Source organism: Pleurodeles waltl, chromosome 4_2, assembly GCF_031143425.1.
Source record: "Pleurodeles waltl isolate 20211129_DDA chromosome 4_2, aPleWal1.hap1.20221129, whole genome shotgun sequence".
Classification (NCBI taxonomy): Eukaryota; Metazoa; Chordata; class Amphibia; order Caudata; family Salamandridae; genus Pleurodeles; species Pleurodeles waltl.
The window spans coordinates 758,038,053-758,052,577 of NC_090443.1; positions in this window are offsets into that span (position 1 = coordinate 758,038,053).

Sequence of the window (14,525 nt, forward strand, 5' to 3'; positions counted from 1 at the left end):
GTGCACTATATAACACAACCTCACACAACCCACAATCCTTTGCAACTAAAACGACTATCACAAACAGCGAGGAGCCAACATCATATGAATTTGCATTTGCACACCATAGGATCATTTAAACATCTCAATCAGCACACACTACACAACTGCCCCATCAACACAATACACACATCACAACTGCACACAAAGACCACAAAACACCAGTGCACTAAACTAGGAACCCCGCACACCCCACAAAGCACCCCGCACTCCACCGTAGCACACAACACCCCCCAAACCACTTCACTACCACCAGGTCCCCTCAAAAGCACCCACGATTCACTGATGATGAGTTGAGGGTCATGGTCGACAAAATCTTCAGGGTAGAGCCACAACTGTTGGGAGCACAGGTCCAGCAAACATCCTTTGCCATGAAAATTGAGCTATGGCAGAGGATCGTCGACAGGGTCAACTCAGTGGGCAACTATCCACACACAAGGGAGGACATCCGGAAGAGGTGGAACAGCCTACGCGGAATGTGCCTTCCATGATATTGTGACACAAGATTGCCATCAACAATACTGGCGGTGGGCCCCTACCTCCTCCCCCTGAGTTCAAATCATGGGAGGAGAAGGTCTTAGCCACCCTGCATCCTGAGGGCCTGACTGAAATAACCAAAGGACTGGACTCTGGTAAGTCAAGATCACTCCCCTGGGACCAACCACACCTGTACAGCATGTGTCCCCACCAACCTATCACCCCCCCAATGCACCCCACTGTGCACACATTCCCCCTCACCCAATGGCCCTCCCATGCATGCCACACCACACCACTACCACTACCCCTACGCAGCCCCTCCCAGTGCACGGATAGCACTCACAGTGGCAAGCACTACAACTTACACAATGCATCACCCTCCACCTTTGAAAATCAGCCAGTCCCACGCCACAGTGGAACCCCTGCATGTAAAATCATGGTACCTCCTACGCCAAATCAATACTTCAACTGCTTACTACTAAATGGCAATGACAGCAATGCTATCCACTATCCACAAACCTCAATGCAACATGGAACCATCTTCACAATCCATCACCTATAAACAATGTCAGGAGTGCAGCATCTGTCATTGCCATCACTGGGAAGCAAGTCAAGGCACTGTATGCACCAGATCATGATACTAACAAGTACACCTCCACAATGTAACTCTCACCCTCTCCAGGTACCCCTGCCACTGCCACTCTGCAGAGGATGCCAGAGACACCCAGCCTTTCACAGGATGAAGGCCCCAGTGAGGACTACTACTCTTGGGACCAGATGTACAATGCTTTTTGCATGGCGCAAACTGCAAAATTCGCTGTTTGCGCCATGCAAAAAGCACATCGCGATGCTCATTCCCATTTTGCGAGTCGGTAATCTGGTTACCGACTCGCAAAATGGGAATGCGACTAGCAAATAGGAAGGGGTGTTCCCCTTCCTATTTGCGATTCGCATCGCGATGTAGAATTGCTTTGTGACCGCGAACGTGGTCGCAAAGCAATTCACAGTTAGCACCCATTTCAAATGGGTGCTAACCCATTCGCAAAAGGGAAGGGGTCCTCATGGGGCCCCTTAACCTTTGTGAATGGCCCTGAAACTTTTTTTCAGAGCAGGCAGTGGTCCTTTTTCGTTTGTGTTGCAACTCGTTTTCCTTTAAGGAAAACGCGCAGCAATACTAAAAAAAAAGCAGCTTTATTAAAAAGCAGTGACAGACATGGTGGTCTGCTGTCTCCAGCAGGCCACCATCCCTGTGAGTGCAGCGAATCAGTAGGGGGTCGCAAATTGCGACCCACCTCATTAATATTAATGAGATGGGTCTTTGCGACCCCCTTCCCATTCGCAGATGGTGTCAGAGACACCATCCATCATCCGGGTTTGCGACTCTCAAATTGCGAGTCGCTCAGACTCGCAATTTGAGAGTCCCAAATTCGGATTTTGCTACATCTGGCCCTTGATGTCTTAACAGTGATGACTTACCTGGCCCATCTGGGACAACTGGTCAGTCCACCACTACTAGCCTCACCCTGCCCACATCTGAACCCCCACTCCTGTGGCATCAACATCACAGCTAAGTCCTCGTCCACAGACCTGTGTCCCAAGGACTGTTCAATCAGAAGTGTAGTCCACAGTACAGGGACCAGAGTCTACCCCACACACTCAAGACAATGAAGGTCTTGGTATAACTGGGAGTGGGCAAACTGTGCCAGAGTTATAGGGCCAGATACGCTCAACCTTGCAGGAGAATCAGGGGCTGCAGAGGGAATACCACCAGGAGGCCATGTAGCAGTGGCAGGCACACAATGCCACCATGGCTTCCATTGCAGCGGTGCTCACAGAACTTAAAAGCATCCTGCATGCGTCCTCCACCCACCAGCAGGCCCCTTCCACTAGCCCCTTACCAACTGTGCCATCCACATCAGCCGCAGCTAGTGGAACAAAGGCCCTGCCAGAGGGCCCACAGGTGCTAGCAACCCTGCCTCTGCAGCTAAGGAACCACCAAGCAAACAAGGTCGTCCATCCAGACATCCTGCAGGGCCTGATGCCAGACCAAAAATACCGCCAGGAAGTGATCCCTCTCCTGAACATTCTCTCTGGAGTGCCACTGAGACACCCTGTCAACTGTGCACTGGCATGTCTCAATTTTACCATGGCCCTTGGATACTGGACCTGTACTACCTACAGCTGGGCCAACTATGATTGATGATTTCATTCCTCATGGCCCCACTCATCACCCATTGCACTTGAAAACCACAATAAAGACCATTGATCACAGCTACTGCTTATGTGTCTTTATTAACAAGTATGATTTCATGTAGTGTAACAAATAATTTCAATCCACCCACTGAGTTGCAAATGTCTGTAAGATGGACTTAGGGGGTAGCAATGTTTGCCTAGTATAGTAAGATAACATACATATTCTGAAATCCTGTGTCAAGGGAGCCACCAGTCAAGCCTGGAACCAGAGAAGCACCACACAACAGTCCTGCAAATAGATCAAGACAGGGACAACCAGCACAATAAAAGTCAGTGTTGGCCCCTCAACACACGTGCAGCGCATATTTGTCTTTACAAGTGTGAATTTGCAAGTGAAATTACCATGACAGGTGGACATTTCCAAGACATGCATTCACAATGGACTATCCCTCCCAGCTGACATTACCCAACTAAAGGCAAATTCCATGGTCAGTAAAAGTTAGGTACCATAATCATGCATTGGGTACAGTGAGGATAAGTAGCAATACTGATAACACTACTATGGTTGGCACTCCTTATGCAGTTTACTTAGAAGTCCTGGGTACATACAACATGCCCAATCCTTTTCAGATGTGATGCTAGCCAGAGCATATTCAACATTACACTGACAGTTGTACAATAACACCTCCCCTGATGGGCAAAGTTTCCCTCAAAAGCCACACAGAGGTATTTCTGCACTTCACACCTCCACTGATGCCACACACCAGGAGGAGCAATGTCACAAGGCAGACAGGAGAACAGCTCACATACAATAGAGTTTATACCTACATGAAGTTCATTGGAAGAATTGCAGGATCAACTCTGTTCTAGAGTCACCTGCATCCTCATCATATGCCTCCTCATTACTTTCTATGTCACCATTATCAACCACTAGCCCAGCTGCCATCTCCTCTACATCCAGTATTGGTATGTGACACCTCTGGCACAGATTGTGTAGCATGCAACAGGCAACAATGATATCACAGACTTTAGTGGTCTGTAGAGCAGGACACCTCCTGAGACATGTAGTCACTGGAATTTGACCTTCAGCAACCCAAAAATCCTCTCAATGACACGTTTCATCCTGCTGTGGGCCTCATTGTAGCACTTTTCCCCATCTGTTGTTGGGTATCTCACTGGTGTCAGCAGCCAGGGAAGGTTAGGATAGCCGGAGTCACCTGGGTGCACAAAGGTTGGACCTATTACAAAACCGGTAGAGAGACAGGGCAGAATGTGAAGAGAGGTGACATTACAGTTGGACAAGTACAATAGGGTACATACCAATGAGCCAGGCTCTCTCTCTCTGTAGCTGAGCCATCATGTGTGGGATACTGCTATCCCTCAGAATGTATGAGACATGCACAGATCCAGGAAACTTGGCCGTCACTTGTGAGATATTCTGGTCAGGGAGACACACTACCTGGACAGTTATAGATTGAACGTTTTTCCTGTTCCTGTGCCTTGTTTATTGGCCCTGGGAGGAACCAAAGCAACGTGGGTGCCATCTATGGCCCCTATCACATGAGGGATGTGTGCTCAGCAAACCCATTTGTCTGGGGATGGTAAGGTGTAATGAATGTTTAGATTACACCACACTCTTTCCAAATTGCTTTTAAGGATGCAGACATGAAGTTGCAACCACTGTCTGAAACAACCTCTTTTGCGAAACCCACCCTGGAAAAGATTCCCAGTATGGCTTTGGCCACTGTATGTGCTGTAGTGGTCCTAAGAGTTATGGCTTCTGGATACATGGTGGCATGGTCCACCACCACCAGAATAAATCTGTTTCCAGAAGCTGTGGGAGGGCCATGGGCCCAACAATATCAACCCCTACCCTTTCAAAGGGTACCCCAACCACTAGCAGAGGAATTAAGGGGGATTTTGGGGTGCCATCTGTCTTGCCACTTTCTTGACAAATTACACTGGGCGACAAAACTCCTTGTTATCTTCAGACATGTGAGGCCAGTGAAAGTGAGGGACCAGTCTGCCCCAGGTCTCACTTTGCCCCAGGTGTCAAGTAAGGCGAATATCATGTGCCAAGGTTAACAAAGATTATCTATATTGCAAGGGAATGGCCAGTCTCCTGGTGGCACTAGGTTTGGGGTCCCTTGCCTCAGAATACAAGAGATTGTTTTCCCAATACACCCTGTGGGTGCCGCTGATAGCCCCTGCCTCTTCTTTGACAGCCTGCTGTCTCAAATCCTCAAGTGTGGGACAAGTCTGTTGAGCCACACTTAACTCCTCCCTGGCAGGCCCCCCTGCACCTAAGAATTCAGCTGTATCAGCTTGAAGCTCCTGAGGTATAGGTTCTGTCCAGGAACTTGACTCCTCCTCCTCAAAGGGGCAATCATCAGTAGATGGAGGGATAGTGTATAACTGTTTACTCATCAATCAACAGCAAGCTTTATTCGGTCAACATAACCATCAAAGCATCATAATACAATTTAGTTTCAAAATTTAAAACACATACAAATATATTAAAAAATCATAAAACTAATGAAATACAGTCTTGAACTTCATGAAAGTAAAATGCTTGTATACCTAAGATTGCTTCATAAAAGAATTATTTATAAAACAACTTTGAATATGCCAAGCGGCCACAAGAAACTTGCTAACCGCAAGGATTACAAATTTAGAAGTGTCACTTTTTAAAATCCTTATGGCTGTACAGCACTGATTCAAACCCAAGTCTTGACAGATTGTACGAATCCATTTTGACCATGGAATAGAAGACGCAGGGCAAAAAAACTGAAAATGCTCTACAGTTTCTGAACTACCACAACAAGCTGGGCATAGGTCAGAAGATAAAGTTGGTCCCCAGCTTCTTGAAAAGGTCAACAGCGGTAGACTCCCAAAACGAAAGCGTGCATACAGGCCCTTCCCCAGTAAGTCAGGTATCAGATCTAAGTACAGTTCATACTGGGGGTACCACTTGAAATCGATAAATAATTTGGTCAGCCGACCATGTGATTTACAACAAATAGATTAATTTCTTACATAGGAACAAAAAGCTGTTTTCAAAATGGTTTTATGAGATTTTTCCAAGTTTTGTGGGTTTTCCCAGAAACCTCCCAGTCCCAGGGTACGGAACCAGTTTGACACATGTTTGACCCATGGAATAGTAGTCACATTCGGTCTCTTCAATAGGTCAAGAAGGGAGTCCCTGTACACAACAAGCTCAGGAACAGTCCAAATCCTTATCCAGAGAAGCAAAGGTCTTAGGTCTGTCAAATCCGTTATACGATTAAACCCGAGGTCCAGAAACATTGAGGTCAAGAGTGTGCTACGAGGGCATGCTGTTAAAGCCCTGTCAAAATTATTTTCTCCCATGGATAATCTTTTGCTTTAAAAAAAAACCCATATTTCGGCACCATAAGTGGCCACTCCCTGCACCTTTGCCAGATAGATTTTAATAGCTGGAGATACAGCTTTGGATACAGAGCTTTTATAAAAGCGAAGGATAGCAGCTGCTCTATTTTGGAGGAGCCCCACACTTTTGCTAATTTGATCCTTCCAGTGTAGATTACTCGATATCCTCACACCCAAGTAATCTATGGATCTAACCTGACTTAAAATGATCCCGTCCAAATTAATAGTGCATCTCCTACAAGAATCAAAGCTGAACACCATTAATTTAGCTTTATTAACGTTCAGCTCCAAGCCACAATCCATACAAAAGGATTTAAATTGATCAACAAGGACTTGGAGGCCCATGGTGGTCTTAGAAATAAGGAGAGAATCATCAGCAAAAAGTAGGATAGCGATTTTCTGCTCATTCAATGTGGGAGCATCATATTGACAAGAAGACAGTGTTTGTACCACCTCATTGATAAATAAAGTAAATAAAATAGGGGCCAGGACACAGCCCTGGCGTACTCCCCTCTGAATAGGATTTTTTTCCGTCAACTCTCCTTGGTCACCCCATCTCACTTGCGCGTAAGTGTTCTCATGCAACTGCTGTAAGAAGTAAATTATATTGGATGGGATACCCAACCTATGTAATACTTCCCATAATATTTCCCTTGGGACCAAGTCAAAAGCAGATCAAAGGTCCACAAAAACAACATATAGGTATTGCTGTGCAAGGACTACATACTTCCAATGTAAGAGCACCAGCCTAAAGACCTGATCTATCGTACTAATTATAGGGCAAAAGCCCGCCTGTAATGAGGAAAGGACCTGATGGTCTTGTACCCAACTTGTTAGCCTCTCCAAAAGCTGTTTAGCAAACATTTTCTGTAAATTATCAATACGGCTAATGGATCTATAGTTGGCTGGGAGGTTTGCATCACCCTTTTTATAAATAGGGATTATTTCAGCTCCTTTCCAGGTACTCGGGATTGCACCACCTGCAGCAATTTTGTTCAAAATCAGATTTATATACCAGGACCAAATAATTGGTTCAGATTTATATAAATCTCCCGGTATCTTGTCTGGGCCAGGTGCCTTACCTAATTTTAAAGAGTTGATTGCAGCTATTGTTTCTTCTATGGAAAAAAAAGATATAACCCTCTGAGGTATGGATATCCAAACTAAATGAGTCTGGGCAATAACTCGGGCTGGCTAGCAGTGAGAGAGCTGAATCACAAATTTGGCGATTACGAATTGAAAAATTACAGGGAGTAACATAGAGTTGGGTGAAGTTAATCACCCAGGTCTCAGGTTGTATATGATTCCTAATGCTGCTCTTGCCCCCTCTTTGTCTTTTGGACAATAGTTCCCAGAACAACATATTGTTATTAGATTTAGTTGCAACAGATGGAATCTTCCCAGAACTTTTTTGCTTGCGTTATAGCCTTCTTGTATGTGTATCTAGCTGATTGGATCTCCCCTAGGGGAACTGTTTACCCTTTCTACCGCTGCTTTTGGGAAGCTCTTGGTCCATATTTTCAGTATCCAAGTGTCCCTGTCCTCTTTGTTTCTTGGCCTGAGCCCTGGTCAAAGCAAAGATATGCCCAGGAATGCCCAGCATGGCTGCATGGGCCTCCAACTTCACTTCAGCACAAGCTGAAGTCTCCAAGTCGTTCCCTAGTAGACACTCTACAGGTAGGTCTGTGGATACAACAACTTTTTTAAGACCAGTTATCCCCCCCACAGTTGAGATCAACAACAACCATGGGGTGGCTTACAGTGTTGTCATGGGCGTCAGTCACTTATTACTGATGACCAAGTAAGTGCTGCTCAGAGGCCACCAGTTTTTCAGTCACCATTGTGACACTGGCATCTATGTCCCTGTAGGCCTCAACCTGAACACCATTTATTAGGGGTTGTTGCTTGTACTTATTCATATTAAGAGGAAAAGCAACAAGGGTGGCAAGGTCAATGACACCATCAAAGACTATAACAGCCTCTGTGGTTTCCCTAACTAAACCAACCCCCTCTACATTTCCCACAGTGAGCCCTGCTACACCCTTGGACTGACTATTTCTAGTGTTATTTTTCCCACCATCACTGCTATTGCTAGGGGCACTAGTTGTGGCAGTGGGTGTAGTGGTGGGAGGCTTGGTGCTTTTCTTAGGGCAAGAGCTGTCTCCTGCCCTATGGCCTTTATTCCTACAGATATAGTACCAAGGCTTTTTATTCAGATGGTTGTGAGAAGACGATTAAGACCCACCCGCAGAAGAGTTTTGTGGGCCTAATGAAGACTCTTTGTTTTTATCCTTGTCCCCACCTTTGTCATGTGACTTACCATCCTTCTTCTTGTCCTTGTCACCCCCTGTATGAGCTTTTCTGCTCTCCCTTATCCGGACCCATTTGTCTGCCTTCTTTCCCAGTTCTTGGGGTGAGGTCAGATCTGAGTCTACCAAGTATTGGTGCAACAAGTTAGACACACAATTATTTAAAATATGCTCTCTCAGCAACAGATTGTACAAGCCCTCTTAATCAGACACTTTGCTGCCATATAACCAGCCTTCTAAAGCTTTATCAAAACATTCCACAAAGTCAACCCAATCCTGGAAGGCCTCTTTTCTGATTTCCCTGAACTTGATCCTATACTGTTCAATGGTGAGAAACAAAACCTTCCCAGGGTGCTGTTTTTCAAATACCCCAGTTGTCTTCATCCTCTTCTCTAACACTGAGAAGTCTATCCCTCCCCTTGTCAGAGAAGGAAAACCAGAGAATAGTAGCCCACTGACTTTGAGGGACCCTCTGAACTTTACAGGCCCCCTCAAGTGCAGCAAACCACTTGTAGATATCATCCATCACCTTGTATGAGGGAACAATTTTGTGCAAGTTTCTGGAATCAATGGGGTCCTTCCTGACTCTATAATCCCTGAAACAGCTGCTGCTGCCACCCTGGGGTCCTAACCCCAACCCCTTCCTTTCCCTCGCCACTGCCAATGCCTCCCTATCTAGGGATAGCTGTTGCTTCTGCAGCCTCAGCCTGGCCTCCTCCAATCTCAGTTATCTGAACTCTCTATCTATAGTCATCCCCTGGAGTTGTGCAGTGTGACCCCTCAGAAACTAAGGTGATGTGGGAATGGGCAGAGGGGGATCCTTCCCCAGTCTTTGTGACCCTGGCTACCGGTCCTCTGGATGTAAAGGGAGCCCTACCTGAGTGATTTCCCCTCACACTACCAGCTACACTAGTTGGTCCACTAGGTACCAGCTCATTGGAAGAACCCTCCCTTGAACTTGGAAGATTATTATCTATTTCAATGGGTGCAGAATCTTCTTCATCCTCCTGGCTACCAGCATGTTCCTGCTTATGCTGAAGAAGGTGGCTCAAATGGAAATTCTTATGGGGATTCTTCCCCACATCTAATTTCCTGTCTGAACAAAGTCCCTTCAATTCCTTGAAGGTGATGCCCTCATAGGGAGTGCCATTGACCTCAGAGCTAGGCCCAGATGTAGACATGGTGTGTGTGTTGGAGTAGTGTAGGGTATACATGACCTACCTAACCTCTTGTCTCTTGGAAAGAAAGGTATATACAAGATTCCTATACTAGGTATAATGTATATCTCTATGTTTAGAGTGGTCTTTTCTGGGGAAAGCACCAGGTGACAGAGTGATAAGGCAATTGCAAGTACTTATGCCACTGCTTCACCACCAATGTAGGAGGCTGGCCTGGCTTGTAGTGGGTACCTATAGTACTTACACCTTATACCAAGTCCAGTTATCCTTTATTAGTGAAATGTAGGCAGTGTCTAGAAGCCATGCTCTCTAGATGTAGCTGTGGATGAGCAGCCAAGGCTTATCCAGGAGGCATGCAAAGCTCATGCAATACCACTGTAGTCACACAGTACTTACACACATGAAAGAAAACACTCAGTGTTACAAAAGTAAAGGTACTTTATTTTGGTGATACACTTGCCAAAATACCATAGAGACTATACTCCCCTACGAGGTAAGTAAAACACAAATTATATACAATGGTATGCAGAAATAGGCACAAAACATTTAGAAAACAGTGCAATTAGTGAAAATCACAATAGTTAGAAATGGGCCTGGGGAACACAAACCATATTCTAAGAACGTGGAATGCAAATGTTGGTTTCCCACCTAGGTAAGTGTAGTGTGTAGAGGGGTGATGGGAGTACTAGAAAACCCCAAAGTTAAGTACTAGAACCTAACCAAGTGTCCAGGAAAGCAGGAGTAAAACACAGTAACTTTCCCAAAACACACACAGAAATTAAAAGAAGGATTATGTAAGAACCAGAAGAGACTGCAAGACAGCAACAGTGGATTCCTGGACCTGAGGACCTGTGGAAGAAGGGGACCAAGTGTAAGAAGCACAGAAGAGTCCAGGAAGGACAGGAGCCCCTGCTAACCTGGATGAAGGTGCAAAAGGAGAACCACTGGTGAAGAACAGCCAGTAATCCACCCAAGAAGACGGAGTTGGGTTCCTTGTTGGTGCAAATGATGTCCCATGCCAGATGGAGGATTGCAGTCTGGTTTGCGTCGCTGGAGTCCGCCAACAAGCCTTGACACATGCAAAGCCCGCGGTTAGCAGAAAATGGCGCTGCCCGGCACCAGGAAGGACCAGGTAGACTCTACCCAGGAGGGGGAGTCAGGGGGACTCTCAGCAACTCAGAGAGCCCACAGAAGACCAGTCAGCGTGCACAAGAGTCCCACAGCACGGGGACAAAGAAGGTACAAGAAGAGGCCAATGCAGCATTATGACAAAGGCTTCCACGTCGCAGGAGAACCACTCAGGAAGCTGTGCGTCATAGGAAAGAGTGCTGGGGGCTGGAGTTGCAAGATGCATGAAGAAATTCGTGAAAGGATGCCAACAAGCACAGGGGTACTGTCTTGCATCAGGAGGCAAGCTCTTACCTCCACCAAAGATGGACAGTTGGACGCCAGGACCGTCGGGACCACTTCAGTTGACCACCCGTGATGCAGGATCCATGCAGCTCAGCAGGAGAGGGGATCCACGCGACCGGTCGACGTTGCAGTAGGTGCCTGCTGAAGCAGGGGAGTGACTCCTTAACCCCAAGGGAGATTCCGCCGCTCTTCTGTTGCAAGCTGAAGATGCGCTGTCCTCAGAGGATGCACAATTGGGAAATAGTTGCAGTTGCTGGCAGGAGTTGAAGATACAATATTGCAGAATGGGTCTTGCTTCTTTGTTGCAGTTTGTTGAGTTCCTGGAGGGTCCAGATGCAGTTTCTTCACTGAAAATTTGAGGTGGAGGAAGCAGAGGATTCCTGCTGGAGTATTGCAATCCAAATCTGAAGAACCACTCAAGGGAGAGACCCTAAATAGCCCTGAAAGGGGTATTGGTCACCTAACCAGGTAACACCTATCAGGGGAGGGCTACGATGTCACCTGCTGGCACTGGCCACTCAGATGCTGCCAGAGTTCCCTGCCAACATTGAATCCAAGATGGTAAAACCCAGGGACCCTCTGGAGGAGCTCTCAGCACCACCCCTGGGGTGGTGATGGAGCGGGGAGTGGTCACTCCCCTTTCCTTTGCCCAGTTTTGTGCCAGAGCAGGGACTGGGGGGTCCCTGAACTGGTATAGACTGGTTTATGCTTAAAGGGCACTAAATATGCCCTTCAAAGCATTTCCAGTGGTTTGGGGAGGCTACCCCCCAGAGCCTGTAACTCCTAGTTCCAAAGGGAGAGGGTGTAACACCCCTCTCCCAAAGGAAATCCTTTGTTCTGCCTTCCTGGGTTCGAGCTTCTCAAGCAACAGGAGGGAAGAGACCTGTCTGTGAGGTGGCAGCAGCTGGGGCTGCCTGGAAAACCCCAGAAAGCTGTAATGGCAATAATGTGGGTCCTCTAAGGAGCCTCCAGAGTGCATGGAATCATACAACCATTTCTTGTAAAAGCCTTGGGGTATGATTCCAACATGTTTGATTCCAAACATGCCTATGTTCGGAGTTACCATTATGTAACTGGACATAGGTAGTGACCTTTGTCCAGTACTCGCTTAAAATGGCATCACCGCAAACATGAAGTCCTGGTAAAATGGCCCTGGAGGTCATGGGGGCACCTTTGCTAGTGCAGGGGTGCCCTCACACACAGGTACTTTGCACCCTATGCCCACGGCATGAGGGCCTGCTATAGGGGTGATTTATAAGTGACCTGGTGCAGTGCAAATGGCAGTGAAAGGGTGCTTGCATCTTTTCACACAGGCTGTAATGGAAGTCCTGCAGAAGCCTTTGCATGGGCTCCCTATGGGTGGCAAAATATATGCTGCAGCCCATAGGGATCTCCTGGAGCCCCAATGCCCTGGGTACCTAAGTACTATATACTAGAGACTTATAAGGGGGCACTAGTATGCCAATTGTGGATGAAATACTATGTTAACAGTATCCAACAACCATTTTGAAGGGAGAGAGCATAACTACTGATGTCTTGATTAGCAGGATCCCAGTAGACACAGTCAAGCACACTGACATCAGGCAGAAAATGGGGGTAACCATGCCAAGAAAGAGGGTACTTTCCTACAGTAATTTATATAGACCCTTTAAGGTTTTCTCAAACAAGTTAAGGCCCAGATTTAAGAAGCACTAACGTCACATTAATGCCAATGTGGCGTTAAGCTTCAAAAACTGCAGTGCCAGATTTACAGAGTGGTGCAATGCAACCATTGCGCTACTTTGTGACCCTTTGCGCCACATTATCCATGCATTGTGCATAAAGTATGCAAACTGGCGTTCCCCCGTTGGGGGGGGGTGCAAAAATTGCACAGTGGAATCTGAGAGATTCCACTGCATCATTTTTTGCAGCTACAACTGTTCAGAGAAGGCATTAAAATGGGGCACACCATTGGTTACAATGGGCCCAATATGTACTGTTTAGGGTTAGTGCCAAGCTTATGATGCTAACCCTGAACAGTACATCAATAGCGTCAAAAATGTTGACGCTATTGCCCCTACCCTGCGCCATGGTGTTCTGTATTTCAAATATGACGCACACATGGTGGCGGTAGTGGGGTGCTAAAGAGGGTAGAAAAGTGGCGCTGCACTGGAAGCTTAAATCAGCCCCCATTGATGAAATAAAGAAAATCTGTAACTTCTCATCACAAAGAACAATTTTCCAAAGCATTGCACCACTACATCTGCAAGACCCTTCTGGTTGTGGGGATATCTTGGGCTTGTGAGTTTTGTAAGAACTCAAGATACCCAGAGCCAATAACTGAGCTTCAACGTGCAATGGTTTTTAAAATTATGTATTGGTTATAGAGAAATTCATATTGTAAAACATAAAGAGTGAAAAATAGGTATCAAGGACACCTATGTATTTCTGTAATGGGAACAAGATATGGAGTTTTGAAGCAATGGTTATTTGCACATCTCTGAATATATGGGTACCCAAACCAGCATGTAAATGTAGAGGACATTTCCCAAAATTACATCTGTCTTACACACTGTCTTAGACTTGGAAGGCAAAAATGCAGAGAAATACAATAGGTAACATCTTGTTCAACTATTCTCTGTTCCCCTAAGTCTCCTTATAAAAATGACACCTCACTTGTGCCTGTTTAGGCCTAGAGCACCCAACAGGAAACGGGCCAAAACACAACGTGGGCACATCATAATATTGCACTGAAAACTGACCCTTTTTTGCAAGGTGCCCAGCTGTGGACTTTGGTCCCTAGCTCAGCTGGCAGCTAGGAAAACATAGCAAACCTGTTTGTTTTTAACCTGAACACCTAGGGAAATTCAGGCTATGGTGACTTGTGTGGCTCTCACCAGGCTGTGTTACCCAGAATCCCTTGCAAACCTCAAACGTTGACTAAAAAACACATTTTCCTCACATTTCTGTATTGGAATGATGTAGAAACTCCAGGGACCTACAAACTTCCTTCTGCCAAGCATTTTATTATGTCTTCTGGTACAAAAAGTACCTCACTTGTGTGGCTGGGCCTACTGCCTGCAACACAGCAAATCAAACCAATGTCACTGAGGGTCTCTTAGCTAAAACTCCCATTGATGTTAGTTTCATCTGTTCCTGTTGCAGGAAGTAGGCTTTGCCACACAAGTGTAACAGGCTTTTTCTTGGGGCAAGTAGGGAAATGCTGTATGTTAATAATTTTGTGGATTCCTACTGATTCTGAAAGAATATGGCAGAGAAATGCAAGGAAAATGTGTGATTTTTAGTCAAATGTTGAAGTTTGAAAGGCATTGTAGGTAACAAAACCTGATGGGATCCATTTAGTGTACACCACCCTGGTCTCTCCTGGGAGTCTAGTTTTTGTTTGGTAGGTTTTCCTGGATGGTTGCCGAACCCAGGCCTAAAAACTAGAGCTAACCCTTTTGACCCTGCACTATTGAGAGCACTATGTCCAACCACACAGGTGAGGCACAATGTTTATCAGGATATA